We start from the raw sequence: 11,948 nt of genomic DNA on the forward strand, positions 1-11,948 counted from the left end.
AAAATGTTACCTGATCCCTTTAACATATTCTTTCATACATATTGATATATTTTTTATCATTAATACCTTTTTTTTTTTTTATTAATTGAGGATTAATTTGAGCTTCAATAGGCAAAGTAAATAAATAAACCAATTAAATTTTTATATCTTTTCATTTCATTCTGTATTGTATATTGTTTTTAAATGTACTCGATTTTTTTTGTAGCTCATTAAGGAATTTTTAAAATATATTTATTAAAAAAATGTTTGTTTATTAAATATTTTGCTTGTTTTATTTTGTATATCATTAATAATTTTTTAAATATACTTATTTCAATCTAAAAAAAAAAAAATATTTATTTTACTGTATTTAATTTTACTTTTTTTTTTTTAAAATTAAATAATGAAATATAAAATATAAAATGTTTCTGAATAATATTATTTACTAAGTGACAAAGGGATACTCTTAGGGACTCATCTGTATTAATTATTAATATTTTATATTCTTGGTAATATTAATATTTATATTAATATAAATACTAATGGCAATGTTTTGGGAGCTGCTCCTAGACATGTCCACTCGAGTTAAAGTATTTCCATAAATTTGCAAATATGATTTAGTAGAGCCCGAGTCGAGTATCTCTGACTGCTTACGCAGCTGTAAGACAGAGTGTCTCCCGCTTCCCCTCCCCCCTGTGTGTGTGTGGTCCTCTGATATATTGAGTTAAGCTGAGAATTTTTATTATACTCGCTCTCTCATCAGCGATTGAGTTAATTATCATTTGAATTGTGTGCTGGCCGGACAATTGTTATTTGTTGCGCGGCGTCGAATGTGGCCAACGTCAAGATGTCCTTTTGTGGCTGCCCAGTTGCTGTCTTCTCTCTAATTTATGTTGCGAATAAATGTGTCGCAAATCATTATGCGGAACATTTTTCTACTTGCTTTTGTTATTGTTTTTGTTTTTGTTCTTGTTTTCTTGCAGTGTATGCGCAGAGTGTTGGGAACTTTATTTAATGGCTTGGAAATGGAAAAAATACACAAAAAACAGCAAACAAAACAAGAATAGAGAAAACAGCCGCAAACCAAGACGGAAACAATGCCACAGTCACAGTCACAGTCATAGCCAGAGCAACTGGAGTTGAATTGGGAGCAGCAAGTGGAGCAGGTTCCACAATGATGGCCCATTGGGGCTGCTGTTGAACGGACCATCTAAATATAGACACAAATCACAAAAAACTCAGAAAGCGAAAGACGCAAGCTACAGCTATTGTTCCCCTAGCTCTTGGTGGTGTTGTTGTTGTTGTTGTGGTGGCTGGAAAAGGAGCATATTAAATCAAAAAGTGGTGCAACTGCGTCGCCTTGCTCGTACAGCAAAAGTAGAGTGAAACTAACGCACAGACACAGACATCGACACAGGCAGAGATAAGGATTAAAGGCAACGCGTGGATGGCAAGGACGATGCTGAAAACGTGAACGACGTAAACGTTTAACGCCTGCAGGATATTTATGATCATGAATTTTCTTATTGTACTCAGCTCTGGGCTCTGTGCTCTGTGCTCTGTGCTCGTGCCCTGTGCTCCAACTCTGGCCGTGCTCCAGCTTCAGCTTCAGCTTCAGCAACGGTTTCAGTTTCAGTTTCAGAAGTGCCGACTCCGCTTGTAAGCGATTTATTAAAATGTGCAGCAACACGAAAACTGAAAGGCGGCCAAAGGACAGCTGTCTGTGGCATGAGCATGGCATGAGCTCCTCGCCACACTCCACACTCCACAGTCAACGTGCCGCCGCGTATGAAATGTGCGCCCATTTATTTATACACATCGCTGCGCCGCGCCCACCAATCGACAGAAATGAGTTATAAAACTTCAATAATCTCGGCGAAATGTTTATTTATGTTTAGCACGAGAGCCAGCTGAGCCAATTGGCGTGGCGTGGGGTCGTGGTGGGGGTGCGCCAAGCTCAAGGGTCTGGGTATGCAAAGGAGCGAGAAGAAACAGAAAGAGAGAGCGGGAGAGAGAGAGAGAGAGAGAGAACGCCTGGGGCCTGCCATTACAATATTTGCATCATGTAGGAGGCGACGTTGGGGCGCTGTACGGCGAGTGGGTGCTTGTGGGTGGTGCAAGGAGCACTTACAGCGAATCAATAACAAAATAAATCGTTTTACAACCGCAGGACATTGTATTGTGTTACACAAAAGATTGGCAATGCCACGCCAATGGCTCCACACAATCCTCCTCGGAGCCAAAGGGAAAGCGAAAGAATCGACAGCAACAACAACAACAATAGCAACAACAACAACAGCAATAGCAACAACAACAACAACAATGGGAACACGCACACAAGTACAGCAAACAATACCAGGCACTTGGCACAGCGAAAACAAGCAATGAAAGGATATTATAGTAAAAGTATTTACAAGATGAAAACGAACAAAGGCGAACGAATAGCACCTGGCCAGGACGCGCTGCACACACAGGGCACAGGTAAGGCGAAAATATATAAAGTGAAAGGAAGTAGAAAGTATAAATCGTTGCAATCAATTTTTGCTATGCGGTACGAATTGATAAACTGCCCAAGCAGCTCCCTCCTGCTGTTGCTGCTGCTGCTGTTGGTGTTGTTGGTGCTGCTCGTGTTGCATCCGCAGAGCTTGGTTGCTGCGTTGTTGCAAGCCGATACGCCAGGTGAGCTGCCTGGGCGCTGCCTGTCGTGTGCAGAGCCTCGATCTGGGTTACCTATATAGCTCTTAAAGCGGGCGCCATTCGGCTTGGTGTCTCCTCCTTTGATATCCCTCAACTGATTGAATTGCAGCCAAAGGAGGGTATATTGATTGTGCAGATGGATGGGCAGCGTTTCTTAACCAGCACTGAGATGCAATCTCTTATGGCGTGGAATAGATTTACACTTGCTTACAGGGTAACCTAAAGTCGAGCAGTTGCCTTTCCTGCGAATCACTCTAGTTTACGATTTGTTTTTGGCACAAGTCTCTCTATTAGTGGGCGTGGCCTGCAAATGAAGCATCAGTTGAGTTCAGCTCAACTTTGGTTACTGAGCGCTCTCTGTCTGACTGTTTCTCTCCTTCTCTCCTTCTCTCTGTCTGGCTCTGGTCATGGGATGCTTTATGGATTGGTGCACATTTAATTTGTATTGTAGAGCGAATGGAAATGACTGCACTTGGAAAGTTCTTTGCGGTTGCAGCTCGTTATTTTAATACTCATTATGTTTTGTTATTTTACAGCACTGGCTACGAACACAACTACATCTATCACACTCATTTAAGCGTAGCCCACATATTCGATATTGAAGAATCGGGCACAGCAGCCCCAGAAACTGAAGCGATCTAAGTCAGTCCCATAGCGACTCTAGACTGATGTCAGCCTGTGCCTATATATGGTTTTATATATGTACCTACAGCTGCCTCTAGGCTCATTCGTCTCGTTATCTCTAAACAATGCAACATTTATTTATTAATTACTGCCAGTCGGATTCTACTTCAACTCAATCAATGCTCGTATATTGACATCGTTATTAATTGTTGGTAAACGGCTTAAAGGCGTAATCGATAGGCCATTTGATTACAAAGCTCTGTGAATCAAGTGAGAATTGAAATCGATTAGAAGATGCAGGGCGGGGGGTAGGCAGATATGAAAATATGTTTCCAATTAGCACTGAGAGCGGCGAGAGTTGCCTTAACAAAGTTTAGTTTAAGTTATCTTTTATTATGATGAATGAATTGTATATGAATTGGTTAATTAGGTTCTGAAATTTATATATGAGTAGCTGCTACCCAGTCTATCGCATCTGTTCTTCTTCGACTATAAAAAATGCACTTGACGTATGTGATAATCGCCGTAGTAGTCCTGAAATATCTGCAATGGGTTGCCCCTGCGGCAGCCGTTTTCGCAATTGCAGCCGAAGATGTTGCACGGACCCTGGCCGCAGTAGGTGCCCTGGACGGCAGTGCCGTCATTGCAAATGGACATCGTGCACATTCCAAACTGCGACTGCTTGGCGCCGTATAGTCGGCATTCATCGTCCCGATCGATCAACTGAAAGGCGATAACTCGGGAGGGGCAGCAGACGCCTTTGGTGGGCCTGAACTGCAGCAGCAATGAGCACAGCCCCAGCCACAACAGGAGCCATTGGGGTAATGGGCTAAGAAACAACATGTTCTATTAAATTATTAAACAATTTTAGAGGTAGTGTAAAGGGATTGTGTGTAACTGCTATTGAAGGCAGATCTGAACTTATTTATTTATTTTTGTACTTTTCTATAACATTTTGAGTGGAAAATCTAATATTGCTTAGATTGTGCTTATAAAATATATTAAATCTCATATTAAATCATTAAATGGAAATAGAATTGTTAATAATCTTCCAGCAATTCCTCACTCTACGCAGCTGCAGCCACCATAACCGATTAAGCCACGGAGCGCCATCAAGCATATTATGGTAAGGTTACGTATACGCCGCATGGGCTTGCACTCGTGCTCAAAATGAAATTTATATGCAGGATAGAACGGGCAGAGAGATAGAGCAAGAGCGAAAGGGAAAGGCAAAGGGAACGGGAGAGAGTGTGTGTGCGTGAGTGTGAGCGAGAGCGACACACTGTCGCTGTATTGGGCAAGTAAATATTTTATAATTTAATCAACATAAAAGCAACAAAGGCAATGACAATGGAGCCTGCACGACTGTCAGGAGGCGACGCGGCACTACGATACGCCTCTGTGGTTAAGCGTGGGGAGTGGCACAATAAAATTGGTAAAAGAAACGGGAAATGCCAAAAACGAATGTCAAATACGTTGCGCGATAATGTTTAATGATAAGCAGACGAACGGGACGAGGCGAACAGGGGCGAGTCGAGGGGAGTCGAGGCCAACTTGAAATACAGTCGGCAATAGTCAAAGATGTTTATCGTGCGACGAGTGTGCGACAATAAAAGCGAAGACAGCAGCCATGTGGCGAAGTAGGGACGGCGGGCGGCGGGGCGGGCGCCGAAGACAGTGTGGCTGCCACTGACAAATGGACCATGCCTGACATGAAGGCAATCTGCCAGGGGGAAGGGGAGTGAGTGAGTGGGAATGTGAGATCCCGTTGTGTCATCCAAACAATGGACAAGTTTATATTTGCATTTATTTCTATTAGGCGCACATTTGTCAAAAGCTGTTTATGTGCCTCGGGCCAAGATGAGATCTTGATCTGTTAGCCAACTCGCCGCGCCGACTTTAACATGCCAAGCGGCAAGGCTGTGCTTTAAGTAACTTCCAGCCTGTGCCTCTGCAATAAAATATTTATTCGTTATTGTCGTGCACTTTTATTTGACATCATAAACAAAAGCCACGAAAGTGTAAACACAACTTGGCTCAACATGCGTTCGCATTTGGCAGGAGGTTGTTTGCACTCGTTTCTACTCTTTTTGTTGCTGTTGCTGTTGCTGTTGGTGTTCTTGTTGGTGTTGGTGTTGCTGTTGCCGTGTTGTTGACTTATTTAAGCCATAAAGTGCTCTCGCGCACACACGCACACTCGCACACTCGAATATTGACATGAGCACGTGTGGGTGTGCCAAATTTAACGCCCCTGTACGCACGTTCATAGACGGAGACAATAGCAATGGCAAAAAGCAAACAACTCCAACGCCAACCGCTAACAAATACTATACAAACGCTGAAACGACTTTTGAATACTCTTTGGGTGGTAACTGATATATGAGATTGGGGATTGGTGGATTAGCAGTGCTCTGATGCATTGGAGTGTCTATCTCAATCGTTGAGTAGTAGACTAGTTAAATGTGTAAGAGTTCTAATGATTGATAGCTATGTAAGAGCTACTGGACTACTTGACTTCAAAGTAGTCCAGCAGCTCTGCAGGGTATTGTCGTCTTAGCTTTATCCAAATTCTTAAGCTGCAGTGCATAGAAGCCTCGCCAGAGTCTAGTCTCTCAAAGTATTTTGTGGCCATCTCCTGAATTCTGTTTTCAATTTGTATCTATTTGAGGTCGTCCTCGGTGTCTGTATTAACTTAAATTTCAGTAATGTCATGAAATAATCTGATGGAGTAGTTATTATATTCCCCTATAGAATATCTCCTTCTCAGCTAATAAATCTTTCGCGTAAGCAATCATAGGCTCATAATTTTCAAGGAAATAAAAAGTGTTTTCCATTTGATGGAACGATGCGCTGATATTTTCTCGCAAATATCTATTTATTTCAGCAAACCAATTTTATTTTATTTTCCATTTTATAAAACCAAACTAATGCAAGTGAAAACCCAACTTTGTATAAATATTGCGAACTAATTTATGGCTTATTTATTCCGGAACAAATCTTTTTACAAATTTACTATGCCCGTTTGCTTGGGCATTAAAAAAGGACCGGCAGCAGTTCAAAATCGCATAAATTTTTGGCTATACACACTCAAGTATGTGTGTGCGTGAGAGTGTGTGCCTGTGCATGTGTGTGTGATTGGGTTGTGTTGTTAGTTCTTGGCATTGCTTTTGACGTGTTTTTTTATTTCATACTCCTGTTGGGTTTCCTTTTGCTTTTCCCTTTTCGGTTTTCGGCTTTCGTTATTTCGTATATTTTGTGTTCATGTTGTTGTTGTTGTTGTTGTGTTGCCAATAGATTCGTTGACCCCGTTGCCTACTTTTGGGCGAGCGTCTTTCTCTTTCTTGGCCAAGAGCCCGAGGCGCCACAAGTGGTCGCAGCATCGCTGCTATTTGGCATTCTGTGAATTTTCGTAGTGGATAATATTCATATCGTATACGAATTGGTGTGGAGCCAATGTTGACCAACTTGTGTGGCAGCTCATTATGCATCTCTGGAGGCGTGCGAATGGGGCGTGTTCCCGGCTTATATATGTGTGCATGGGTGTGTGCGTGTGCATATATAGCATATCCACAACAATTTGTATTTATGTCCTTCTTATGCATTTTATGGCGTTGCTCAAGCAAAGGCTGCCCCTCAACCCATACACACATGCCACACGCAATCGCCCAGAGGCCACCCCGCAGCATATCGCTGCCCCAGTCCCCACCTCCATCTTCAGCAGCAGTTTTTGTTTACGCTTAACGCTGATGCTGCTACGGCTGCTATGGCTGCTGGTGGCGCCCCTTGGACGGGCCACCTTCGTCGCTTACGTGCCACGCATATAAATTATTGTATCTCGGGCGTATTAAAAATGTACGAGTGCTCATCTTGTTATCCTGTTGTGTAAGCGGATTATGTCGGGCATAAATGTCATGCGTTGTGCGGCTGTTGAAACCACGACACAGCCAAAGGCTCCTATCTTCTGTATCCGCCTCTTCTCGCACCGACGACGACCTTGCCGTGCCATGCCGTAACTTCTTGTCCTTTGTGCTCTCTCCTCTCTGTCTCTCTCGTTCCTTACACTCACTTTTCATACTCTAGTCTGAAAGCAAGTTAACTGGGCTATTATGAAATTTACCAAATATGAATTTATATAAGCCAAGTTTTCTCGAATTCAATTAATGCTTGAATCTTGAATTTGTTGAATTGAATTTTGTGGACAGTTTATTGGACTGTCATAGACTTCCTGTATATTAAATATAGAGGAAATTGTTTATGTAGTACAGTTAAATGACTATTCATTGACATTTACATAAAAACGGAAGAAGTAACATTAAATGAAATTAAGTTATATACTTGAAGACTCTCTTTTACTTCAGTAAGTGTATTCACTATTCGGCTACTGCATTCGCACATTGGCTCAATCGTATTTTTCCTTCGCTTTTGTGTGCCGCAGCGATTTGTGTGGAGCTGTTTTTCTGCCATTTCGTATTAAGCATTACGCAGCGTCATGCACGTGTCCTGCGTCCGCCACGCCCCACACGTCCCACACCCCTCGCTCCACTGGCCATTGACAGCATTTTGATTTTACTTTTATTGAAATTTAAAACCGTCGCTCGCCGGCGACAATCGATGGCCGCCAATAGCACACAATTTGCACATAACTTGCGCTTAAAATCGTTAACCGATTTCGATGGGCGATTTCGGGTGAGTGGAGAGATTGGGAGCCGGAGCAGCAGGCAGCAGGCAGCAGGCAGCGAGACCACTGCAGTGCAGTCGTTAATGCCAGCTTCCGATTCCATTTCAGCATTTTCGGTTGAGCTTTGCGCGAATGGATGCAAATATTACAGAGTGGATTTTTCAGCGAGTCGAATGTTTGCATTAGCCCCAAAAATGTTATTGGATGCAGAGAATTGCAAACGTGGCAGCTGCAGCCGCTTATCGCGGGAGCCAATGTGGCAGCTGCTTTGTGGCCTGCACCAATATGAGTTAAGAGTAATGTCATTGCTGATAGCCAAAGCCAAGTGGCCAACAGCAATATATCAATGTGAGCCTAAACAGAAACCAAATTATAATTGAAGTTTTGTATTGGAATATGTAAGTTGATGGCCTATGGGACTAAAATAGCTGACTAAGAGACAGATGGAGATGGAAGCAATAGGTAAGGAAAACAACTAATTATCGTGACTGCCAACCGTATGCCTTCTACTCAGTCACCTCACAAATATTCAATTAACGCATAGCTAACGAGCACACAATGAGGATATTATAATGCCAAATCGATAATTAGTAAATCATACTTATATAAAAATAATTAGATCGAAATATTGTTTAATTGGCAATGCTACGATAATTTCGTATCAAATTGAAATGATGTTGATGCCTGGGCTGTGGCTGGGCTGGGTGTGGCATGGCTTCGTGGTTTGTTGATTGTGCCACATCAGATGTCGCACAAGTTGGTTGCACTTATGATAAACTCCCTGGGCTTGGCAAGATTTATGCGGCTGGCTGGCAGCGCAATAAGCGTCTTGCAAATGTGGCAAATGCGATGATCTGGCCAGATGCTGCAACATTTTGCGGCAAGACTTGCCAGTCCGGTTGGCCGGGCAATCTGTCAGTTGGCATCGCTCTGCCCCATTGCTAATGGAGATTCGGGCCTGTTATGAGCTTACCGATATGGCCAAACACCAAAGCCTTAACTGCCACGCACAAGCACATGCACACAAACAAACACATGTACACTTGGAGAAAATTATGATAGTTCAATTGAATTTTCGACTATGGCTGGCTAAGAACTGGTATGTATTAAGGGTTTATTATATGATTTTTTGAAATTACCTTTTACACTTAAAATTTTTATCATCTCTGCTGAATATTGGTAAAGATTTTTTTATGATATATTTTTTATTAATATTATTTTCATAATCAATTTAATCTTCAATGTTTTTATACAGCTTGAAGCTTGCTCATTTGCAAATTGCCTGATTTTTAATGCATTTTCCTTGCTTTTATTATTATCTATTGCACTTTTTCTCAGTGTACACATATGTATATAGCCACAATAAAATTCTGAGCTACTTGGCAGCAATAGAGTTTTGTGTGTTTTTGAAGCGCCTTTGAAATTGACGCTTTTGTCTATGTGCGCTCGTCTCTCCCTCTCCCACTCTCTCTCTCTCTGTCTATGTTTGTCTCTATCACTCTTTTATCAGTCAGTGTCTGTGTGGCTGTCTTTGTCTCTCCATCACATACAAATTATTTGCAGCTTATCAGCGCGTTGCTGTTGTCCATTTTTATGGGCATTTGCTTTTGTTTTGGTTGCTTTTAGTTACTTAGCCGGGGTTCAGCAGTCGAAGGACTACGCAGCTTAGAGAACGTTCACTCTGGCAGTCTGTGTGTGTGTGTGTGTGCACAGCATTTGTGGTCACTCAACACACACACACACACATACATAGTATTTATACTGAACACTTATCGCTGGCTGCGAGGAAGGACATCACTTGAAAATTGCCTAAACAGTTTGAGTCCAGTCATTTTGTTGTTCTTTTTCTTTTTGGTTGTCAATGTGAAGTGCGCGTTTTTTGTTTTGTTTTGTTTTGTTTTACGATGCTTGGCATAGATTTTGTTTGTGTTTCTCTTATTGTTTTCGCTTGGTTGTTCTGTTTCGTCTTTGTCCATCGAATAAAATGTGAATAAGAACATAAGCAAGAGGCCACAAATTCTGGCCGCAACGCTTTCTGCAACATGTCTCGTGGCCAACAGTTGCCACACAGAGAAAGCCAAGAGACTATTGAAAAGGCCATCAGCCGTTAACCGCAAACATGTTGTCCAAATTTCAAATGGCAAAGAACATGATACAGACAGACAATATAGATGATATGTCTAATAGCCAGGCAGATAAACCGCATTGTTCAGTCAGTTCAGGCCAAGCAAGAAAGTAATTTCACAAATATTTCTTTGTTTTTTTTTCATTGGATTATTTATTTACCAAAAACTTAAATTTACATCAGCAAATTGGGCCAATCAGCATAGTAAAATTATCTGTAAATCTGGTTACGTATTTTTCTGAAATGTTATTCAATTAGGCATAATATATGAGTAAGCAACATGAGCAGCGTTTTGTGGCGCCACGCACAACTCTCAGCGTGCACGGCATGAAGTGAGCGGCCAGTTAAGCAGTTGATTTTGCGGTTGCGGTGTCACTGATTGAATCTATAGACCCGTCAACAGGCCAGCCCCCAACCAGAGATCGGCGACGCCCAACGCAAAACCAACTCAACCGGAGTCGAATCGGTCGCCATCAATAAATTGTAAGCTGATTGGCTCAGTGTCCTTGTGGATATATATGTATATATGTATATATGTATGTATGTATATATGTACATATATTGGAACAATAACGCCGGAGTCAGCCGGCGTTGATTTACGCCAGATGACTGGTGAGCTGTCATTAAATGTGACCGCAGGTCGAGGCGCGGGCCAATTGTTTCGGGCTGTAATTAAGCGTTGACTATTTGGACAACGCTGCGTATGCGCGTTATGAGTATGGAAAATGTGAGAAAAATGAAACAACAAACACATACAAAAATAAAAATAAATAAGTTAATAAATATGAAAAGGCGCCTCAAGGCCTTTCAGCTGAATTGTCGCGCGAATGGAATTAAATTAAAAGCGTTAAGTGACAATGCAAATAACTGAAATGCATTTCATTATACGGCATTTAAAGTTCTTAACTTTTTAATAAGCTGCTCGCCATTGACATCGTATGTGTGTGTAGGTGTGTGTGTGTGTGAATAATGTATTTTAATTCGACTCACATATTTACTCACGCCCACACAAATAAGTCGGTATTAAGAAAAAAAGTAGAGTTTAATACTGCCGCAATTATTAAAAATATATATACCTATTTATACAATGAAAATAAAAAAGAAAAAATGATTGCTGAAAATTAAACAAAATATATATTTTCAAAAGAGAGAGAGTGAGAGAGAGAATTGAGACTTTTTAATATTTTAATATAAAGTAGATTGGACTCTTAATGGAGATTGTTAATTTTGTGCTTGTTGAAAGTTTTAATAGTCAACTCATTTGTTAGTGGAGGACGAAATAATAAGTTCATCAATCTTTTATCCAATTGAATGATGAGTTGACCAAAAATTGTAGGCAATTGATGAAACGTGGGCCGCTCCTCGTATAGATAAGGAAGTATTTTGATTCATTTCAAATGTTTTATATAGGTGAGAGTAGGTTTCTTTAAATTTTATATTCTACAATCTGAATACGGTTTGTGAATCGCATTTTTACATAATAGTTTATCAGTTTTCGTTCAAAACAGTTAACAAGCCATTTATTTAAATTATGTCTATTTAATATTCAATAGATATATTATAGATTATTTATTCTTAGTGTAATCCTTTTTTTTGTGTATAAAATATTTGCTAAGTTAATCAAAGAGGCATTCATTTAAATTATAAATTATAATTAACGCGCTATTGTCATTGTCTATTCATATTAATAATACATTCAGAATTCATTCATTTGAATATGGAATATGGATAGACAATACAATACCTTTATATACAGTTTAGAGTACATCGTTATGAATATCGATGTTTATAAACAATGACAATACGTTTGATAAAACTTTCATCAACGTATTTATTGTAATTATA

Source organism: Drosophila mojavensis, unplaced genomic scaffold, assembly GCF_018153725.1.
Source record: "Drosophila mojavensis isolate 15081-1352.22 unplaced genomic scaffold, ASM1815372v1 contig_231, whole genome shotgun sequence".
NCBI lineage: Eukaryota > Metazoa > Arthropoda > Insecta > Diptera > Drosophilidae > Drosophila > Drosophila mojavensis.